Source organism: Protopterus annectens, chromosome 12.part0 (genome assembly GCF_019279795.1).
Source record: "Protopterus annectens isolate FY-2018-M chromosome 12.part0, PAN1.0, whole genome shotgun sequence".
In the NCBI taxonomy this organism is placed as follows: domain Eukaryota; kingdom Metazoa; phylum Chordata; order Ceratodontiformes; family Protopteridae; genus Protopterus; species Protopterus annectens.
This window is the reverse complement of record NC_056746.1, coordinates 1,187,469,874-1,187,489,959: the sequence shown is the minus strand read 5'-3', so window position 1 is coordinate 1,187,489,959 and position 20,086 is coordinate 1,187,469,874. Positions and strand designations below refer to the sequence as shown.

General features: G+C 42.4%; 1 protein-coding gene across 4 annotated transcripts in view; it reads left to right on the top strand.

Annotated features, from left to right (window-relative positions):
• LOC122817080 (ankyrin repeat domain-containing protein SOWAHC-like) overlaps positions 1–20,086 on the top strand; it is an 877,444-nt gene that overhangs the window by 456,424 nt on the left and 400,934 nt on the right. The gene's annotated exons all lie outside the window — the stretch shown is intronic.

Here is a 20,086-nt window from a genome sequence, read left to right as displayed (position 1 = left end):
TCCGCATATTACTGAGTTCTTTCCTCTCCCAGAAATTATTATGGAATATGTACTAACTACACTGTTTAGAGCTTAAAGTATCACAGATATGAGAGCCCTAACAGTGTGTTGGGTTGCTTAATCAGTAGCACCAAACATGCTTTCTGCAGAACCTCCTTAAGCTGTTCATCTTAAGCATACAGACATAATATGTTCCCGAGGTAAGGAAAATGGCTTTCATTACCCCCCCCCCCCCCCCGCCCAGAAGGAGGGCCCCACCTTAGATCCTGGGAACTTTAAACCCATTAGCCTAAAAAGTATAATTTCCAAAACTGTGGATCATATTATATCTGATTTCATAAACCCTAATGTTCAAAAAATATTAATGCTGTGCACTTGCAACAGTATGTTTTTGTCGGAGGTGGAGGGAGTGTGTCTCCTTAGTTTAGTAAACTTCTTTCAAAAAGTCCCTGAAGCTATAAATAGCTACAGTTAAGGGCTGAACCATGCAGATCACTGTAGTGTTAGAAGGGGGCTTAAGTTAAATGCAAAGATGTTGCAGCATTGCCACCTTTGGTAAACAAATCTCAAAAGTGGCTTGCAGTATAGACAGCACCCCATTCCAGAATGATAGTCTAAGAGCTTGTCATCTTCATCATCAAAGATCCTTATCCTTTGACCACTGTTTGCAACAGGAGTTAGGAAAGAAATTCTTGTATATAATGCAGTTGCCAACTAAGGGTATCTCACCCAGGTGAAAAGAAAGTTATTATTCCTATGTGCTTTACCCTGATCAGGCCAGTTAAACAGTATGAGCTACGCTCACCCAGGATCTTTTATTCAAGACTCTGAGAAGTGTGAACAGTGAAAAATGAGCTGTGTTGATTTTGTCATCTTCCAGGCATTCCAGACAGCATTTTTCATCAAAAAGGGAAGAAAAAAAGTTGCACTGAGACCTCCATCTATGTTTCAATATAGCCGTGACAACTTACAGGAAATGGGGTCACTCAGCGTTAAACCCATTTTCATTTTCATGGGTGACTTTTAACAACCCAGCTATAGAATAGGAGATGTACACCACCGCTAGTGTGATAGCGCAAAGATTCCTGAACTTTATAAATACGAATACTGTGGAACAACTAGCGCTCAGTGCAGCTCTGCCATTGGCTCTGCTTGTATAGTAGGTTCCCTTCACAAGAACTTTTTCTTTATAAGAAGCCTTAACAAATGTAACCCACCTCATACTCTGATCTGCAGCCAAAGGAATCTGTGTCAAATGCAACTAAGACACTGAGCTGCAGTAAAAGTAGCCTAGGATATCATTCCCCCCTTTGCCCTAGAAGTCTACCCCTCCCAAGTTTTAGTAGTGCACCTAAACTAGCTGGTTCTGCCAACTGACAGCACCACCCTTGGATCCAAGAACAAAGCACAACTGCCTTCCTCCAGCAGTTTCTCAAATCACTCCTGTCAAAACCAGGTACCAGTACTTTCCCCCAGTTTCCATTTCCAGCGTGATTTGAAATGAGTAACTTGAGAAAATGCAAGTATTATGTCCTGCTGTCTGACGATCACTTAATGCTCAAATAGCATGACACCATACCTCTCAGCTGTACAGATTTTCCCTCTTATAATTGGTGTGTTCCTCCTAAAATATGTTCCTCTTTGGGAAATAGTTGAGGATTGAAGTCATTAAATAATGACAAACATTTGAGTTTAAGACTCCAAATCCTTCAGAAAATTAATGCAAATGCAAAACCTATTATTCTATCAACTTTCTAAGTTTATAAGAGCAATATTTAATATCTGTCCCTATTTGTCCCACCATCATTTTAGGCTTTGTCCAGATTTTTTGCTCTAAGAGGTTGAGAGGTATGCATGACACAGTGTATGAGAAATGTACATATATGTCATTGGAGACCAAAGTCTCACACACAGGCAACTGCAACACCAAAGGTAGCTAACAGTGTAAAACACAACACACCTCTCCACAACCCTCATAAAACGCACAATCCATCATATGCTGAGGTCCTTGAGTTAAATTTACCCAAACCACAAAGGCCTCCAAAGTGTAACACCAGCAATAAGCACCCTCAGCAACACTCTATCTGTAAAGTCTACCAACTCACATAGCAGTAAGAGTCTGAAACTCATGGATGCTAAGCCCATAAAGCAGACATCTTCCCAACCTAATACTTTAGTCATAGGTGACTTTGTTGTAAGGCATACAGATGTCTCTCTTACCAGGCTGAATAAGGAAAGAGTGACTGCCGTTTGGTTGTTTGGTGCCATGTCCATCAGTTCTCTCATGCACTCAAGTCCTTGAATGACAAGTACCAGTATGACTCTGTCACAGTACATGTGGGTGCTAATGTCTTCATTCATACCTCCCGGGACTGTATAAAGACAGACTGATGGAGCTGTTGGACTGTGTATCCCAGGATGGTATGAGCTTAGCATTGAGCAGCATTCTACCTTCTCTAAGGGTGGTGATGCAATATGAGCAAAAATAATTGATCTGATGTTGTCGGTTTTCATTCTTTCCTCAACATGTTCGCATCCGATCTTTGGATCTGTCTCGACCATTACTGTAGCTCGTGGCCAACAAAAAACTCTCAAGTCACTCTCTTACCCATAATGCAATGATCCGTAACATACCTCAGATCTCGTTTGTCACTTTTGTGAAAATATGTGGTCAGCTGGAGCTCTTGAGTTTTGCTTACGAAAAGTATTTTGTTCTTCTGTTTCTAGTTGTTTTCTGTTAAAACCTTCTCTTAGTATTATTCCCTTACCTTTTACACTGCATGTAATTTTAATTACCATTGTTGGTAACTGTTCTTTTTTCCATTTTATTATTTCTTTCTTTTTATTACACAGGCAGGGAGTCTTTAATACCATTGCTAGTATCCTTTTTCTTCTTTTACTATCTAAAAAAAAAAGAAATCTACTGTTAAAAAGAAAAAAAAAAACCTTCCTTTCTTTTCTGGTGCGGATATATCGGACAAAGGACCTTCCGGATTTAAAAAATGTAATAAGTGGGGGCACAAATTGTCCCTTTCAGATGCCCATGTTTTGTGTTTATTGTTTTGGCCCAGACCATCTACAAATAGATTGTTCAGTATGTAAAAACTGTAACCTAGAGTTATAGAGCTGTAAACGGACAGAAAGAACAAATTGATCTTAAAAGGGTTGCTTCCTTCATCGTTTGAGGCTGTTTCTAGGGGTCATTATCTCCAAAACAAAATCCAAAGTCCAAAGTCTCCAAGGTCTTCCACTTTGTTGACTCCAACTTCGGAGCCACCTAAAAAGAAGTTAAAATCAAATCTGAAGCCAGTCCCGATCTAGTGTCCATTGGATCTGACCAAAAAAATCTATGGATCCAAGCTTCTCAGATCCGAAGATCTTACCTAGAACAAGGTATTTACAGTCCTTGGACCCAGTACCTTTGAGGGTTCCTTCTTGGAGAGACGTTGCTCCAGGTCACCATCCTTGGCATCATTTCATTCTTCCAGGAGTTTGACCCGAAGAAGACGCGGACAGAATGATGAGGAAAACTCCTCTTGGTGCAGATACAGATGTGGGTTCTCCCAGCTGCTACCCCCTTGGGTTAGGAAGCCCATCTATCTACCACACCACCTTTGGCTACGCCTCCTCTGATCCAACCAACTGTTTGAGTCCCTGGATCCAAACTTTCTGGGTCCATCTGGTTCAGAGCCAAAGCTTTCTCTGAGTGTCCCAGCTTCAGCATCTTCAGATCCGGATGCCTCTCAGAGCTGAACTGCTCTTGTCAGATCTGAGGCATTGGAGTTCATTCCAAATTTTTTGAAGCTGTCTCTGCCCGTCCGAGCCTCGGCATTGGACAGCTCAGCTCCGACTTCCGCTTTGGGGTGATTGCTTTTGGAGTAGAGTGAGGTGATGTGCCAGAAGCCATTGTGTGGCTTCTCAGATCCATTGTCTTCCTTCTTCCTGGAGCAGTCTGCCTTTGAGGTAGTGAAGAGAGTGTTTTCTGCTCCGACAGTATAGATGGACCCTTCTCCATCAGATCTTCCATCTGAATCCCAGATGTGTCTTGTAAGTTCATAGGTAGGTACTAGGCTATTAGCCCAAGGCCCTAAGTAAGCCTAGCCAACAAGGTTCCCTGGCTTATCCCACCCAAGAATGTTGTTTTACTGTGCCCCTGTCGAGCAGAGCCACAGAAGTGATCCCCGGAGTGTATTTCCTATTTCCCATCCACTCATCAAGATTTTTCTTGAAGAGTGCTAATGAGGAACTTTGCTTGACATAGATGGGTAGCTTTTTCCAGAGTATTGGAAGTCTCTGGGACAGGAATCTATCCCTCTAGCATGTCCTGTGTATTGTGTTGACAAGGTTTAGGTCCCTAGAGCATGTAGCTCGGAGGGATTGGAATTTCTTTAGGTGTAGCATGTCCAACAGCTCTAGGTTTAACACAGCTTTATATGTTAGGCAGAGATCACCTCAGAGTAGGCGGTATGCTATGGAGTAAAGCTGGAGATTTTTGAGAGAGTCAGTGTAGGTCATCTGAGGCCAGTAATCCTCTTTGAGAGGTACTTCTGTGGTCTTTCCAGCTGCTGCAGATGTCTTGTGAGGTACATTTCAAAAGGGGCATTGTACTCTATAATGGGTCTAATGAGTGTCTAGTAGAGGGGAACAATGACCTCTTTTTTCCTGGATGAGAATACTTTTGTGATGAGGTATGCCATGTAGAAGGATTTCCTGACTACTGTGGCGATGTGATTATCAAAGGAGAGACTACTGTCCGCCTGGGTCCCGAGGTCTCTTATCGCACATTAGGCATTAAGTAAACTGCCACCTATGTGGTAGTTCATGGGTACAGAGTTTTTACCAAAGGGGATGACAATGCACTTTTTGGCACTGAGCTTGAGGCCATGGCTCTGACACCAGGCATCTGTCTCACTGAGACCCTTTTGTAGGATGTCCACATCATTTGGGGACTCGACTATGGCTCCTAGTTTGCAGTCATCTGCGAACTTCGTTAGCCAAAGACCTTCTGTGTTAGCCTGTACTTCAGAGAAGTAGATATCAAACAGGAAAGGTCCCAGGACTGAACCCTGTGGTACTCCACTTGTCACTGGTTTGAAGTCAGATTTGGAGTCTGCAACTTTTACAGTGTGGGTTCTGTCAGTGAGATATATTTATTATATATTTAATATATATGAATATATATAACAGACTAGTTTAGCTCAGCCTTCTTCCTTCTTTAAAAGACAATATCATCAAGTTCATTTTGCATCATCATTTAAATACATATCAAGAGCCAATCAAATTGAGCTCTCATGAACTACTAATAAGTTGAAAAAATGCTTGCAAAACATTTTGAGAGCACTTAGAGTAAATCATATGGTCCATCCATCACAGGAAAAATAACACCAGGTAAATAAATGAGGCTAAAACAAATTTTGGGATATTACAACATGTCAATAGGACAATATATTAATACATGTAGTTGGTTTTGATAATCCCATATGGATATACCATTATGGAGCATATGTTTGACAGATTGGTTATATATATATATATATAAAAAAATATATATATATATAGAGGTTGGACACAATAAATGACCACACAATGAATACAAAAATCAACATTACTGACATCAACGGGTAAACCATTTGATTTAAGCAGATCGGTTAGATTTGTGGATAACAATCAGGCTTATATTCATGAGGGCTAACTCAATTGTCAGATGTCAAGTGCTATATGTACATGTCTATAGATCCGGCTTATGTTGGGAATTTATGATCTATGACACACACATAACAATTTTTCAGGTGGAAATGGATATCTGGAGGTTATCTATCTGGACGACTGCTGGTTGGTGTGGCGGTATCAACTTTTGATGTCACAGTATACAGGAGAACAGACAATACACCTTTCCCGCACAACATCAGGGAGTATTCCCAATCATAGTTTTATTTATCCGTAAAGCGTCTCAGTTCCAACATGAGGAATATCAATTGGCCAGTAGGGATCTCAGTCAGGAGGTTTATTATTAGGGGATATGATGAATTTTGACATCGTATCGCTCAGAAAGAGCTAAAATCGTCTTGTGTCATCACCACTTATAGCAGAAATATTAATATGATTAGAAACATACTTTCAAACATAGTGGGGGAACTATTCATAAAACAACTGACACTGGTGATGTGAACTTATATTGGGTCATTCCCTGTGGCCATTGTGGTTCCTGTCAACACATGTTGAAATCCAAGGCATTTACCAGCGTTTTTGATAGATCTTTGGAAACTGCAGTAGGTAGTAGCGGTGGTGTATCTGGCATCTTGTTACTGTGGGGGATTTTATTTGACAAAAACTCAGAGAGCCTTAAGATCAAGAATGAGCGAACATCGCAGTGATATCAAAAATTCTGGTTTAATACTCAGGGTGTGTTAATATATTATCATATGGACTCCTATTTAATATAGAAAAAGGTACACTCAACTTTAGTTTAAGGTGACTGAGCATTTATGCTTGTTAGCATAATGAAAGTTGAAAACTAGATACATTATCACAGTTTCTCGTCCTACCTTTTTCCTTTTTATTTCCCATAGGTACTAGAGATATAACAGCCCCTCATTACTTTTGTATTCCACTACTAGTTATGTTTAATTATTATTTATTTATAATATATATGTGGTATGGGCTAATACATTACCCTGTCAAATAAATGCCCTGAAGATATAGTATGCAGGAACTGTTAGAAAATTTATATGTCATTTATTGTGTCCAGGACGGATATAGAATAGTTGCAATGTTTCTGTTGAACAATATCAACTATATATATATATATATTTTTATATATATATATATATAACTATTGACATGTTGTAATATCCAAAATTTGTTTAGCCTCATTTATTTTACCTGGTGGTTATTTTTCCTGTGATGGATGTATGATTTACTCTAAAGTGCTCTCAAAATGTTTTTTGCAAATTTTTTTTCACTATTTAGTATATTCATGAGCTCAACTTTTTGATTGGCTGATATGTATTATTTAAGATGATGAATGATGATGATGATGATGATATTACACACAAGAAAGAAGCTGTTGGAAAAACTAGTCTGTTATATTTGTTATATTCATCGGTATTTAATAAATATATTGAACTCTGTGCTGCCTTGCTGGTCTATTTGGAGCTGTCTACTTGGTTTGGGTTCTGTCAGTGAGCCAGTTGGCAACCTATCTTGTGACGTAGGGATTTATACCTAGATGTCCTTCAAGAATGCAACTGCAGTCCTGACATATGGGTTGTCCTGCCTCAGGCAGCCCTTCGGTCGGCCGGATTCCAAAGTCCGGGTCCGGCGTCGGCCGATGTCGCCTACTCCCCGACGTCAGAACGGCTGGGGTATAAAGGCATCCGCCGACACCATCTTCTTCAGTCTTTCTTGCCGCGCGGTGCCCGAAGCAGAAGCAGTTCGCAAGTGCCGGTCGGTCAGCTCCTGTGTTTTCAGTTACCGAAGTCATCAAAAAGCTAAGTACCCCGTTGGGGAACATTTTTCTTGCCTCAGCCGATGTCAGAAAAAATTGAAAAGGTTAATAATTCTTTGTCTTGTGGTAAACAAATACCTCATAAGGACTTCCATTCTTACTGCCTTCCCTGCCTGGGCCCAGACCACGACGTCTCGGCCTGTGCTGCCTGTGCTTGCTTTAATAAGTGCACACTCAGGTGCCGGGCAGAATTTGCCGAAGACTTTTTTGGCGAAAATTACGCTTATATCATGCCGTCGGAACAACCGACAGCACATATTTCCAAAAAACGTAAGGACCGGGACCGACATCCTCGGCCCGCGTCGTCCACCGATACCATGCCTAAGCCTTCCGCGAGTGCATCGGTCTTTTCGGAGGCGGTAATTCAACCGCTCCAGGCCGACGACACCGCTTTACCGCGTACTTCGGTCCCGGAGGTTTCCCCGGTGCCGGTTGTTGATTTTCCTCCCGAAACCGAAGCTCAAGATTTACCTGACACCATACCAGTGGATAAAGTTACTCCTGCATGTGGAGCAGCTAGGCCTCCGGTCTCCATGTCCATCAAGGCCTACACACGTGCTAAGGCTGCCAGCCAGGCTAAGGCCCATCCTCCTATAACTTTTCCCCAGGGCCCCTCTTCTGATAAACAGATCATGACCCTAGCTGCAGATCTAATCTCTCTAATCAGAGGTTCTCAGTCGCATCCAGACAGAGGTTCTCAGCCTCCTGCAGATAAAAGGCCTAGGACTTAGCAGACAGATACCCTCTCTTCAGATGAAGCCTCTAGGGATTCAGAGCACTCAGATACCCAGGAAGAATCCTTCCAGGCCTACGAGGACTCTGATGCTGAGGAATCAATTCCTTCTGCCTCTCCTCCAGAGGATATTTCTTTCGGAGAGGTTCTCCACTCCATGAGAGAACATTTTCAGTGGCAGGGTCAGGAATTTTCTGACTCCAGGAAAAGGCTACGTACCTTCCTTAAGTTACCCCAGCACAGACCATTAGCTATTCCTCCAGTGTTGGATGTCATGGATGATGTATACTCAGACTCCAGTGCTTCCCCTGATTCTCTCCCTCCTGCTCCTGTCAAGCCAGACAGATATTACAGGGTTCCTGAAACTCATGAGCATCTCTTTAAGGCCCACTCTGTGGATCTAGAAACTATTTCTCAGGGACCCAGAGGAGTGGCTACTTCCTCAGCCAAAACCCTTTGCCCGCAGACAGGGAATCTAGGTCCCTGGAGAGATGGGGCAAAAAAGTTTATACCTCTTCCACCCTTGCCATGAGGTCACTTAACTGTCTTTTTCATATGTTTCAGTACCAGGATTACTTAATGGATGATTTGCAGAAAAAGTTAGCCTCTCCTGAGCCTATAGATAGAAAGGCATTGCAGGATTTGGTTCATAACACTCAGCAGGTTAGCAATCATTTTCTTCAGTGTGGTTATGATGCATTGGAAGCTTCATGTAGGGCAGCTATGACAGGGGCCGTTATACGTAGACATGCTTGGCTGAAAGAACAGCCACTGCCAGACCATGTTAAAGTAAAGCTCCTAGATGCACCTCTGGAAAAACAGAAGCTTTTTGGTGCTAATGCACAGGATGTGTTGAAGTTTATTGAGGAAAAGGCTAAATCAGTACAGACAGTCAAGGATTTCCTCCAGGTTCAGCCACCCAGATTCAGCAGGAATTGGCCTTCAAAGAATTGGTCCTTTCCAGACACTGACAAGTTTCAAAGGGGAAAAAACAGGCGTGCTCGAGGTAGAGGGCAATACCGAGGCTCCTACAGGGGCCGCCAATGGCAACCACCAAATCAGAGAAGTAGTGCAGGGAGTTCAACTGCACCACAGGGACAATCACAATGACTTGACTTTCACTCCGCCGACCAGGGCTCAAAGAGAAGCACCTCTAGGCGGAAAATTATCCTTATTCTCAAAGAACTGGCACATTTTAACCAAGGACAAATGGATTCTGGACATAGTAGACAAAAGTTACAGGTTCCACTTCCATACCTTACCAACGAGACAAGGCATGCCAAACCTGCCACAAAATCAAAGGGCAGAGGCACTCATACAAGTTTCAAAGCTGTTACAAATAAAAGCAATAAAAAAGGTTCCTCCTCAGGAACAAGGCCAGGGAATTCTATTCAAGCCTGTTCCTTGTTCCAAGAAAAGAAAAACAATGGAGACCTATACTGGACTTGTCCGCTCTAAACACTTTTCTCATTGTGCCAAAATTCAAAATGCTGACTTTACAGCAACTCCTTCCCATGCTGGGCAAGGGGTCTTGGCTGGTTACTCTGGACCTCAAGGAGGCATACCTGCATGTCCCAATCAGACACAGTTGCAGAAGATACCTCAGATTTCTTGCAGGGTCAGAGCATTATCAATTCTCAGCATTGCTGTTTGGCTTATCTACTGCGCCCAGAGTATTCACGAAATGCCTGGCATCAGTAGTTGCACATTGCAGGCTCCAGGGGATTCAAATATACCTTTACCTGGACGACTGCCTTATACAAGCACACAGCAAACAGGCCTTGATAAGAAACTTGGACTATGTCATTCAATTACTACAGGCTTTGGGATACACAGTCAACATTCAAAAATCAAGACTACTGCCATCCCAACAGATTATTTTTCTAGGAGCCAAATTGGACACACAATCACAAATGGCTTTCCTCACAGAGGAGAAACAAGAACATTTACCAGATTACTTCAAAAGCCTAGCAAAGCTCACCCAGCTGACTGCAAGGGAAATCCTGCAGGCCCTGGGGTTCATGGCATCTTGCATTCTTCTGGTACCTCTGGCAAGACTACACATGAGAAAGCTACAATGGTACCTAAAAAGCTTATGGTCTCAACACAGCCACAATCTAGAAGACGCAATACCACTCATTCCATGCCTGCAAAGGGAATTTTTGTGGTGGGCTCAAGCAAGTCATTTAAACAAAGGCATGTCTTTCAACAAACCTCTAGCAAGTCAAACCATTACAACAGACGCCTCAGATCATGGATGGGGGGCGCACATGGAGGGCAGATGCATTCAAGGACAATGGACTCCCAGGGAAATGCATCTGCACATAAATCAAAAAGAGATGTTGGCAGTGATACATGCAATCGAGGCCTTCGGAAAATACCTTCAACAAGGTCATCTGCTAATAAGGACAGACAACACCACTGTCATGTGGTATATAAACAAGCAGGGAGGCAATCACTCTTACCCCCTCTGCAGACTAACAATGACTCTTTGGGAAAAGTCCCTGAAACTGAACATCCACTTGCAATCCCAGTTTGTTCCAGGCAAGGACAATGTTCTGGCGGACAGGCTGAGCAGAAATTTCTTGGATCCGCACGAATGGATGCTGCATCCACACATTTTCTCACAAATAACAAGTGCATGGGGAAGACCGGACATAGATCTCTTTGCTTCTCACCTCAACCATCACCTGGAGAAGTTCTGTTCAAGGACGCACCATCCTCTAGCCTGGAGAACGGATGCTCTCTCCTTCAGCTGGAATTCCCTAACAATTTATGCATTCCCTCCTCTACCATTACTGACCAAGGTGTTACTGAAGATCAAAGCAGAACAACCAAAAGGAATTTTGATAGCTCCAGACTGGCCAAGGCAGCACTGGTATCCATTGCTACTGAGCATAACTCACACCAAACCGTGGCCCTTGCCTCAGTGGCCTCTGCTTCTAACTCAGCACAATTACAGGACTGTTCATCAAAACCTGCAAACATTGCAGCTGACAGCTTGGAGGGTTCCATGAATTTCACCCATATCCCTCTTTCCGAAAAAGTACAAGAAATCTTGCTGGAAGCACGCAGACCTTCCACCAGAAAATCCTATTCAGCCAAGTGGAAGAGATTCATCATCTGGAATGCCAACAAGGGTCAGGATGCATAAGTAATGAGCATACCACAGATATTAGAATACTTGGCAGAAATGTTTCATAGTGGCCTCTCATATTCTTCCATAAAAATTCACGCTTCAGCAATCTCAGCAAAATACAACTGTGACCCACCTGTGTTTTTGCATCCCTTGCTAAGACAGTTTCTAAGAGGGATAAAGAATATCAAACCTCCCAGAAAACCACCAGTACCTGCCTGGGACCTCAATTTCGTCTTGGAAAAATTAACTCTTCCTCCTTTTGAACCAGCAGCATCTTCAGAATTGCAATTTCTCTCCTGGAAAACGGTTTTCCTGTTGGCAGTTACCTCAGCAAAAAGAGTCTCGGAGATACAGGCCCTCATGGCAGTTCCTCCCTTTCTCATTTTTCATCAGGACAGAGTTTCTCTAAGAACCATTCCTTCATTCATGCCAAAAGTGATATCCAGGGTGTCTCTAAATCAAGCAATTCACCTGCCTACTTTCTTTCCCAATCCTCAAAATAAGGGGGAAAAGCTGCTGAACACTTTGGACATACACAGACAATTACGCTACTACTTGGACAGAACAAAGACCACCAGAAAGTCTGACCAACTATTTGTAGCCTATGCTGCTGGAGTGCAAGGAAAGGCAATCTCCAAACAAACAATTTCAAAATGGATTGGACACTGCATCAGATTCTGTTACTCTTTCCATGGAAAACGTGTGCCAGCCAATATTAGGCCACACTCCACCAGAGCTATAGCCACATCCACAGCCTTTCTAAGAGGAGTGGCTACAAAGGATATTCTAGAGGCTGCTACATGGAGCTCCGTGCATACATTTACCAAACATTACAACCTGCCTTTATACTCCAGATCCCGAGCAGGCTTTGCTTCGGCAGTCCTGCAGGGCATTTCAGCTACACCATCCCTTTCTTAGATCCTACCACCCCCAGCTTGGCTATGGTATTCAACCCATATGTCATGACTGCAGTTGCATTCTTGAAGGACATAGTACAGTTTTGTACCTACCATAAATGTAGATGTCCGATAGATATGCAACTGCAGTCAGGTTTTCCCTCCCTCCTACCCCTCTGCAATTTTCCTTTTGGGTCCATTCCCCCTTTCCTCTATTAGCTGGGGATATCTGTTATGGTGTATCTGTTTATTACTGTTGTGCATGTCTGGAATTTTTTATCCATTCACCAAATTTAGCCTTCTTTGGAGGGCACCTGGCATCTGGGGCAAGAAACACTGAAGAAGATGGCGTCGGTGGATGCCTTTATACCCCAGCCACTCTGACGTCGGGGAGTAGGCGACATCGGCCGACGCCGGACCCGGACTTTGGAATCCGGCCGACCGAAGGGCTGCCTGAGGCAGGATAACCCATATGTCAGGACTGCAGTTGCATATCTATCGGACATCTACATTTATGGTAGGTACAAAACTGTACTTTTAGTGAGTTTAGCTAGAATTCCAGAATAGGGGATGGTGTTGAAAGCCTTGGCGAGGTCAAGATAGACTGTGTGAACCACCTTACCCTCATCTGCGACTTTGGTGACTGCCTCAAAGATGTCGATCAAGTTCAGGAGGCATGATCTGCCTTTCACAAACCCAAACTGGGTGGGGTCCAGAGTTTGGAGGTTACCAATGTCTTTGTTTAGGAGTTCCATGATGATGCGTTCCATGGCCTTACAGACCAGGCTCGTCAGGCTAATAGGGCGATGGTTCCCGGGATCAGTGGTGGCTCCACCTTTGCGGAATGGGATAACTGTTGCTGTGTGCCATTCGGTGGGCACAAAGTCTGATGTGAGGCTATGATTGAACATGGTGCTTAGGTGGGGAGGCAGTTTGTTTTGAAGTTTGTGTAAAACCCCATGGATGCTGTGTTTTTGGTTTTAGAGAGTGCAGCTTTTACCTGTAAAGATGTGATTACAGGGACTCTGCGTTCGTCTTGTATAGATATGGGCCCTTTAGGGGGTGAGAGGGGGGTAAAGTTAGCACTGAACCTCTCTGCCAGGATGTTGGCAATATCAGTTGGTTCTGTAATTTTCGTGCCATTGTGTAACTCAGAGCAGATCTGGGTGTTGCCATTGAGATTCTTGACATAGCTATAGAATGTTTTGCGGTTGCCCTTAGAATCAATGGTGATTTTGTTTTCGTCGCTAGCTTTGGAGGATCTTATAAGGGATCTCAGCTTCTTACTGAGGCTGACCAGGGAGCTCCTCCACTCATGGGATTTTACTCTCTTTTGCACCAGTTTCTTCCTTCTGTTGTAGAGTTTGTTTCTGGCAGGGGCCCACCAGATTGGCTTCCTTTTTTTGGAGAATAGCGTCTTGGTTGTGTTTGGGATAGCATGATCCATGCACTCATGTAAGTGCTTATAGAGTGCATTTGTGTAGGATTCAGCAGTCGTAACTGTATTGTCCATCTGCATGGGTGTCATGAAGTCCACCACTTCTGTCTTAAGAAGCATGAAGTTGGCTTTGGAGAAATTGTTTACCGTGGTTTCCTTAATAGTGGGTGGGGGCGGGATGCAGATATCTAGGGTGATTAGCTTATGGTCGGATGTGACCAACGAGGAGTTGATTTCACGTGTAGAACACTGGTCACTCATGTTGGTAATGACTAAGTCTAGGATATTGTTGCCCGTGGTGGTGGTGTGGATAAGTTGATCCAGGGCATTGGAATTTATTAATTCCAGAAAGCGTTGAGTGAAGGAGTTGGTACATAAGTAGTTTTCTCAATTAATGGTGGGGTGGTTGAAATCGCCCATTATTAGGGTGTTTGGTTTAACCCTAATATTTTCCAGTATATCAAGAAAAGAGGAGTGGGAATCCTGGGGCATGGTGGGGGATCTGTAGCAAGCTACAATTTGGATTGCAGTTTTGCCCAGAGTTAGCTGCACTTGGATAACCTCAGCTGCATTATGCTGCGCAACTAGCCTGGAGGTGTGGATGCCCTTAATGAATATGGACACACCTCTGCCTTTGGTGTTATGGTCCAGGTTAGATGGCCGAAAAGTGTGGTATGAGTTATAGCCTGGTAATGCAGGGGTGGTCTGTAGAACCTTGAACCAGGTCCCAGTCACTGCACAGATATCGATGATCTCCATTTTAAGAAGTGCCTCGAGTGAGTGCATTTTGAGATTTAGACTTCTAGCATTGAGTAGCATTGCCCTCAGTTTTTGCTTGCCTGTTCCTATTACGGTGGCGAATTTGTCATTTCAACCTTGCGTAAAAAAGGCACTATAGGGGCAGCAAGAGCCTTAGCCAGTATCTGGAACCCAGGGGTGACAGGTGCAGGCCATCTCTGGCAAAGCATCGTGGTCTGTCGACCATGTCGTCCCAGGCAGACAGATACTGGATCCCCTTAGAATGACACCAGAAGCTTAGCAAATTGTTGAAGTCAATCATTTTGTCCTTGTACTGCAGTATCATTCTGGGCGATGGCAGGATGCTACTCAGGGTTAGGGTCATACCTGCCTGGCCTACAAGATCGGAGAGCTCTTCCATGTCTCTTTTCATATAGTCCAGGGAGGTACGTCTCAGGTCGTTCACACCAACATGGACAATGATATAGTCGTATTTGTACTTGTTGTGAAGTGACCCGAGTGCGTGGGTTTTGTGGTGGATCCTGGCACCTGACAGTCAGCTGACAGTAACCTTCTCCTTGTTTAGCCTGGTGAGTAGGACATCAGTGTGCCTTACTATAGAGTCACCTATGACTAGTGTGTTGTGTACGTTGGTTTGCCCTATGGGCTGTGGTTTATTTGCACACTGTCTGTGGGCTGTGTGTCATTTGGGTTGTGGTGGAAGGTGGAGATTGCTTGCATTTCTGCTTTGGAGGTCTCTGTTGCTTGAGTAGATTATTATTGAGAGCGTTTGCAAATGTTTTTGTGTTTCTATGTATGGATTTTGATGGTCTAGGTTTAATGGGACTATGTGATGAGTGTGGTGTTGTGCAAATGTTTACCTTCTCCCCTTGACTGTCAAGTTCAGTCTTGGATGGAGAGAGCTTTACCTCCAGTTTGACAAGATAAGTGCATCTCTCAGAGGTTGTGGTGTTGGATGGTAGGAGAAGAGGGTTGTCTGTGTACATGAGGCAAGTGCTACATTGCCTCAAGATGCCCAGATTCATCAGATACACAGGAGAGAACAGTGGGAGCTGACCTTTGGACATGCCTGAATAAAAACAGCTTTCCTCTAGACAAGTGAAGAAATTGAGTATAAGAGCTGTTTTTCTCTAAGCAAGTGAGGAAGGTACAAAAACTGTTTTCCTCTAGGTAAAGAGGAAGGTTGAGTGCTGTAGTAATTTGTAACTTATTTAGTGTTAATAACAAGTTCTGAACAAGTGCTGAGCACAAGTAAGCAAATTCAAGTGCTAAAACTAAGAATCTGTACCTGGATCTTGTGGTAGATAGACTACCTAGTGCTTACCACTCCCACTGATAAGCTAGAATGCTTCCCTCCAACGCAGAAAGGCTTGTGGGGCTCAGAAGCTTACAAACAGTCCTGGATACAGCAAATCTGTATCTGGACTAGACTAGTTACAGGAAAGGTGGGAAACAAGAGCAAATGCGGGCTTTTAAACCAGAAAGTTGAAAGAGATGGAAAAACTGCCAAATGGCCAATAAACTACAATTTCTGGGCCAGAAACACTTTTGTGGTAGATAGGCTACTTAGTGCTTACCACTCCCACTGATAAGCTAGAAGGCTTCCCTCCAACACAGAAAGGCTTGTGGGTCTCAGAAGCTTACAAACAGTCCTAGAAACAGCAAATCTATATCTGGACTAAACTGTTTACAGGAAAGGCAGGAAACAAGCTTAGAGCTTTTTTTTTTAATTTGGAATGTGGAAAGGGAGAAAGGAGAAACAGAAGATAATTCAAAATTAAGGACCTTAAGTGGCTTGCCCTTCACAAATGTTTTCTCTGTATTTGGTAGAATGAGCAAGTGACACTAGACTGGAATAGAGCTGGGATAGAGCTGAACAGATGGGACTGGTAGGAGTGTCTGAAGTCAAAATATGATCTCACTGTACTCGGTTGAGTGAGTAAATGAGGTAGACCCAGGAGGAGTGTTCAAACACAAATTTACAGGAGGGGTGGGCAATTCCAAAGCCACCAAGATTAATACCAGAGGAAGAACAAGGAGGGCAGGTGGGAAACTAACTGAAGAGGCAGGGAGAGACCACAGTATTCTCTGAAACAATTAAATAGAAACATAAATAACTATAGAGAGACGCAGACCAATGAAACAAGTAAATACACAGAAAAATAAAATAAAATGCAGTACAATCTTTAATACTGCAAGTTTGTACTTAACTAGTAATGCAGTTGATTGTAGGTATGTAACAGAAGCCAGACAGCAGAGATACTGAGCAGTAATAAATTCAAATATATGTGACTAAGACTTATAAATACAGAGAAATCCTCTAGGCTAAGGGTTTAACACTGAATATCAATGACGTGAAACACAATAGCCCCCACTAACTGCAGAGACAGAGAGAGACAACAGTATTCTATGAAACAATTAAATAGAAAAATAAATAACTACAGAGATACACAGACCAGTGAAACAAATACACAGACAAATAAAATAAAATGCAGTACAGTCTTTTAACACTGCAGGTTTGTACTTAACTCAGCTAGTAATGCAGTTTATTGTAGGCATGTAGCAGAAGCCAAACAACACAGATGTTGAGCAGTAATAAAATCAATTATTTATAGTTCAGACAGTAACTGAAATGGTAACAAAATGGAAACCACACTGGAGGTAAACTAGCAGTCACCCAAAGGAACCAATAACATCTTTTTGAAAAGATTCAATAGTTAAGTGCTTTTGTCAGGTAAACCACTCCCTGTGCTGGCAAAGTGATTGTAATCCATGGACTGCATCTCCCTTTTAAATGCTCTGAATCTTCTCCCAAAAGACTGTACTCTGGTTCTGTTTTATCTCTTCATTCTTGGTAATGCAATGCCTATGGCATAAATCTCTACCCAAGTTTCCTTTGTACTGTTCCAGTTTTCATTTCTTCTAGCTTGTGTTAGGACATTCATCACTCTCAGGGGAAGAAAAACATTTTTCATATATCTGTGTTGTACAGTATCCTTGTATGCTGCATGGTGTAAGGTGACAAGCTGACAGTAAAATGCATGGTGATAATGCACATTCTTATTATTTAACGAATTTCTGTGTTTTATTTAATCTTAGTTATGGTGCCTCTTCTCAGAAAAAATGTGTAAGGTGACAGGCTGACAGTAAAACAGTATAGCTGGCTGTATTTAACTGACACTGTTTCATAGGTTCATAACCACGTACTAGGCTAGTTGCCCTTGAGAGCCATTTTAAGCTTAGCCAACTTCCCTTTAAAGGGTGAGAATCAGACCATGTACTTTGTGTCTGTGAGGTACACATTTTAACTGTTATACCAACCTCCAACCTTAAACTATTACTTTGGCACAGTATCTCAATAGTTGATAAGTTTATAGGCAAGTACTTGGCTAACTGCCCTTAAGCCATTGTAAGCCTAGCCAGTTTGCCTTCAAAGATGAGAATCAAACTCTGCACCTTGTGTTTCTGAGGTAAACACTTCAAATAACCATTATTCCATCCCTTTTAGCAGAGAAAATCCGCATTCACAATTCTGTTTACACATTTGCACGCAACATGCTGTTAGGGTTGTTGAATTTCCTCTTTCTGTCCTTCAGGTCTTTCTTGAAAAGTTGCATTGCTTTTAATTATTGTTCTGTGCAATGTGTAGACTTCATATTGCCTTTACAGGGTATAGAACAGCAATCAAAGTGCTATTGCTTATGTAAATAATGTGATGGAACACCATCTTAGAGTTCTAACCGGAGATGGCTCAGCTGTTATATCACACTGTTCTTTTAGCCTATACCCAGAAATGTTTCATTTTGTGTTGTAATCCTCACATTTACTTCCTGTGTTATTTTCAAGGCCTCACTCTTCCTCCATTTGCTTGCTACACGAGTTCATGCATTCTTAATGCATCATTTCATACTTTGCAAAATCCATCCCTTGGCTTTTTCTTGAGCTTTCATGGATGCCTATATACTGTTCAACCTCTTTCTGAGTATCCATCCTCATAATGCTTTTAGTGTGAGCTATAAAAGCAAGCTATTTATTCTGCTGTCCCTTAAAATGTTTTCAAGAGCTCTGGTACCAGTATCAGATTCATTGACCTTCATCTTTATTATTTCACAGCTTTAGAATGAGTTATTTGGTTCTGAGATGGTTTATCCCTTTGGACCAGTATCTGCTACCACCATCAGGTAGATTTCTATATGAAGCATCTCTGACAACTAATTTTACGGATTCTTCCCCTACAGTTGAATTTTTAAAACAGTCTTGTTTGCTTTATAAGTAGTCTGTAAAACAAATTGGAGTGTTATGCTAGATACCAAACAGAATCAAAGACTGCATGTTCTCTGCTTTGCCTGGAAACCCAGAGAATTTGTCCTATTTTGAATTTATGTAAGTCCATCTTACCTGAGGTAAGGGAAGTGCCCTGCTGCACTGTCCTTGATGATTCCATGTCAGTAGCATGAAGAGTGTTATGTAGCTGTCTGTGTGTGCCAACATCATTCATCAGTTGTAGCTAGTTCCAGTCCTGTGTAACAAAACTGGTCGTGCTGCTCATGGACAACTTGAAGGGTAGCTTTCAAACAGGTACTAAAGTGGCAAAACGTTGTGAGCCACCCCATACAAAGTCATCCAGGTAGCAGGCAGGTAGTCCAGCGATGCTATTTTTCCTCTAACCAGTAGAACACAGCAGGGTCAATGTGACATTTTCTCTCTTGGTTTAACAATGACGTATTTTACTTTGTTAAACTGGTAAAGTGATGCCTTTACCATGCTAAGCCAAACATTTTGAGTTTCCAGAATTGTCCCATACACCCTGCTTTAGGAATGGGGAAACCATGTTGACTTTTATCCATAAAATTATCTTTCTGCCTCTTTTGGCAAATTTTGGCCAAAAAAGAGATGAAAAGATTCTGATGCAGATGGTGAGTCTTTTGGAAGTTTGCCTCTGCAAAATGTTTCAAACCATGAAACCACAATACATGCCTTGGGTGTTGTTCATTTGGGAGTTTCTTTGAGTATGAATCCATTTAGTAGAAGTAGATTTTTGATCAATCATTATCAACTTTTTTTGTCAGCATAATCCTTCCGGATCTGTATATGTCATTCTTTTTTACTGATTCTGATGATATGTCCTCAGTCATGAGAACATAAAATTCCGTATTTGAATCAAAGGGCTGTATCTGATCAGTATCTGCTGGGTTTCAAATATCTTTAGTACATGACTCGCCAACAAACCCTTCTGTTCCTGCCTTACCATTTCATGAATCTTCAGTGTAGCTTTGCCAGCCTTTCCTAAAATGTCATCTATAGCCATCCTTCCACATCCCCTTTTCCCCATCTTTGCACATGGGGTTGGGGGTGTTACTTCAGCAGTGACAGTTATCTAGAGCCAAGGTACATGTTGCACCCCCCTTTTCTCCGGCCACAAATCCTATGGTTTGTCCATTTTTTTCTTTGCTTTTTGAATAATGTATGAATGTTCTTTTTCAGCAAATGATCTCCTTGCTGCATGGGATGTTGAAACATGTTCCCTCATTGCCATGTTCCTTGTAGTCCCTTTTAGAGCAAGCAATGTACCAGTCAAAACAGATGAGAGATATGAGTTTCTACATTCACAAGA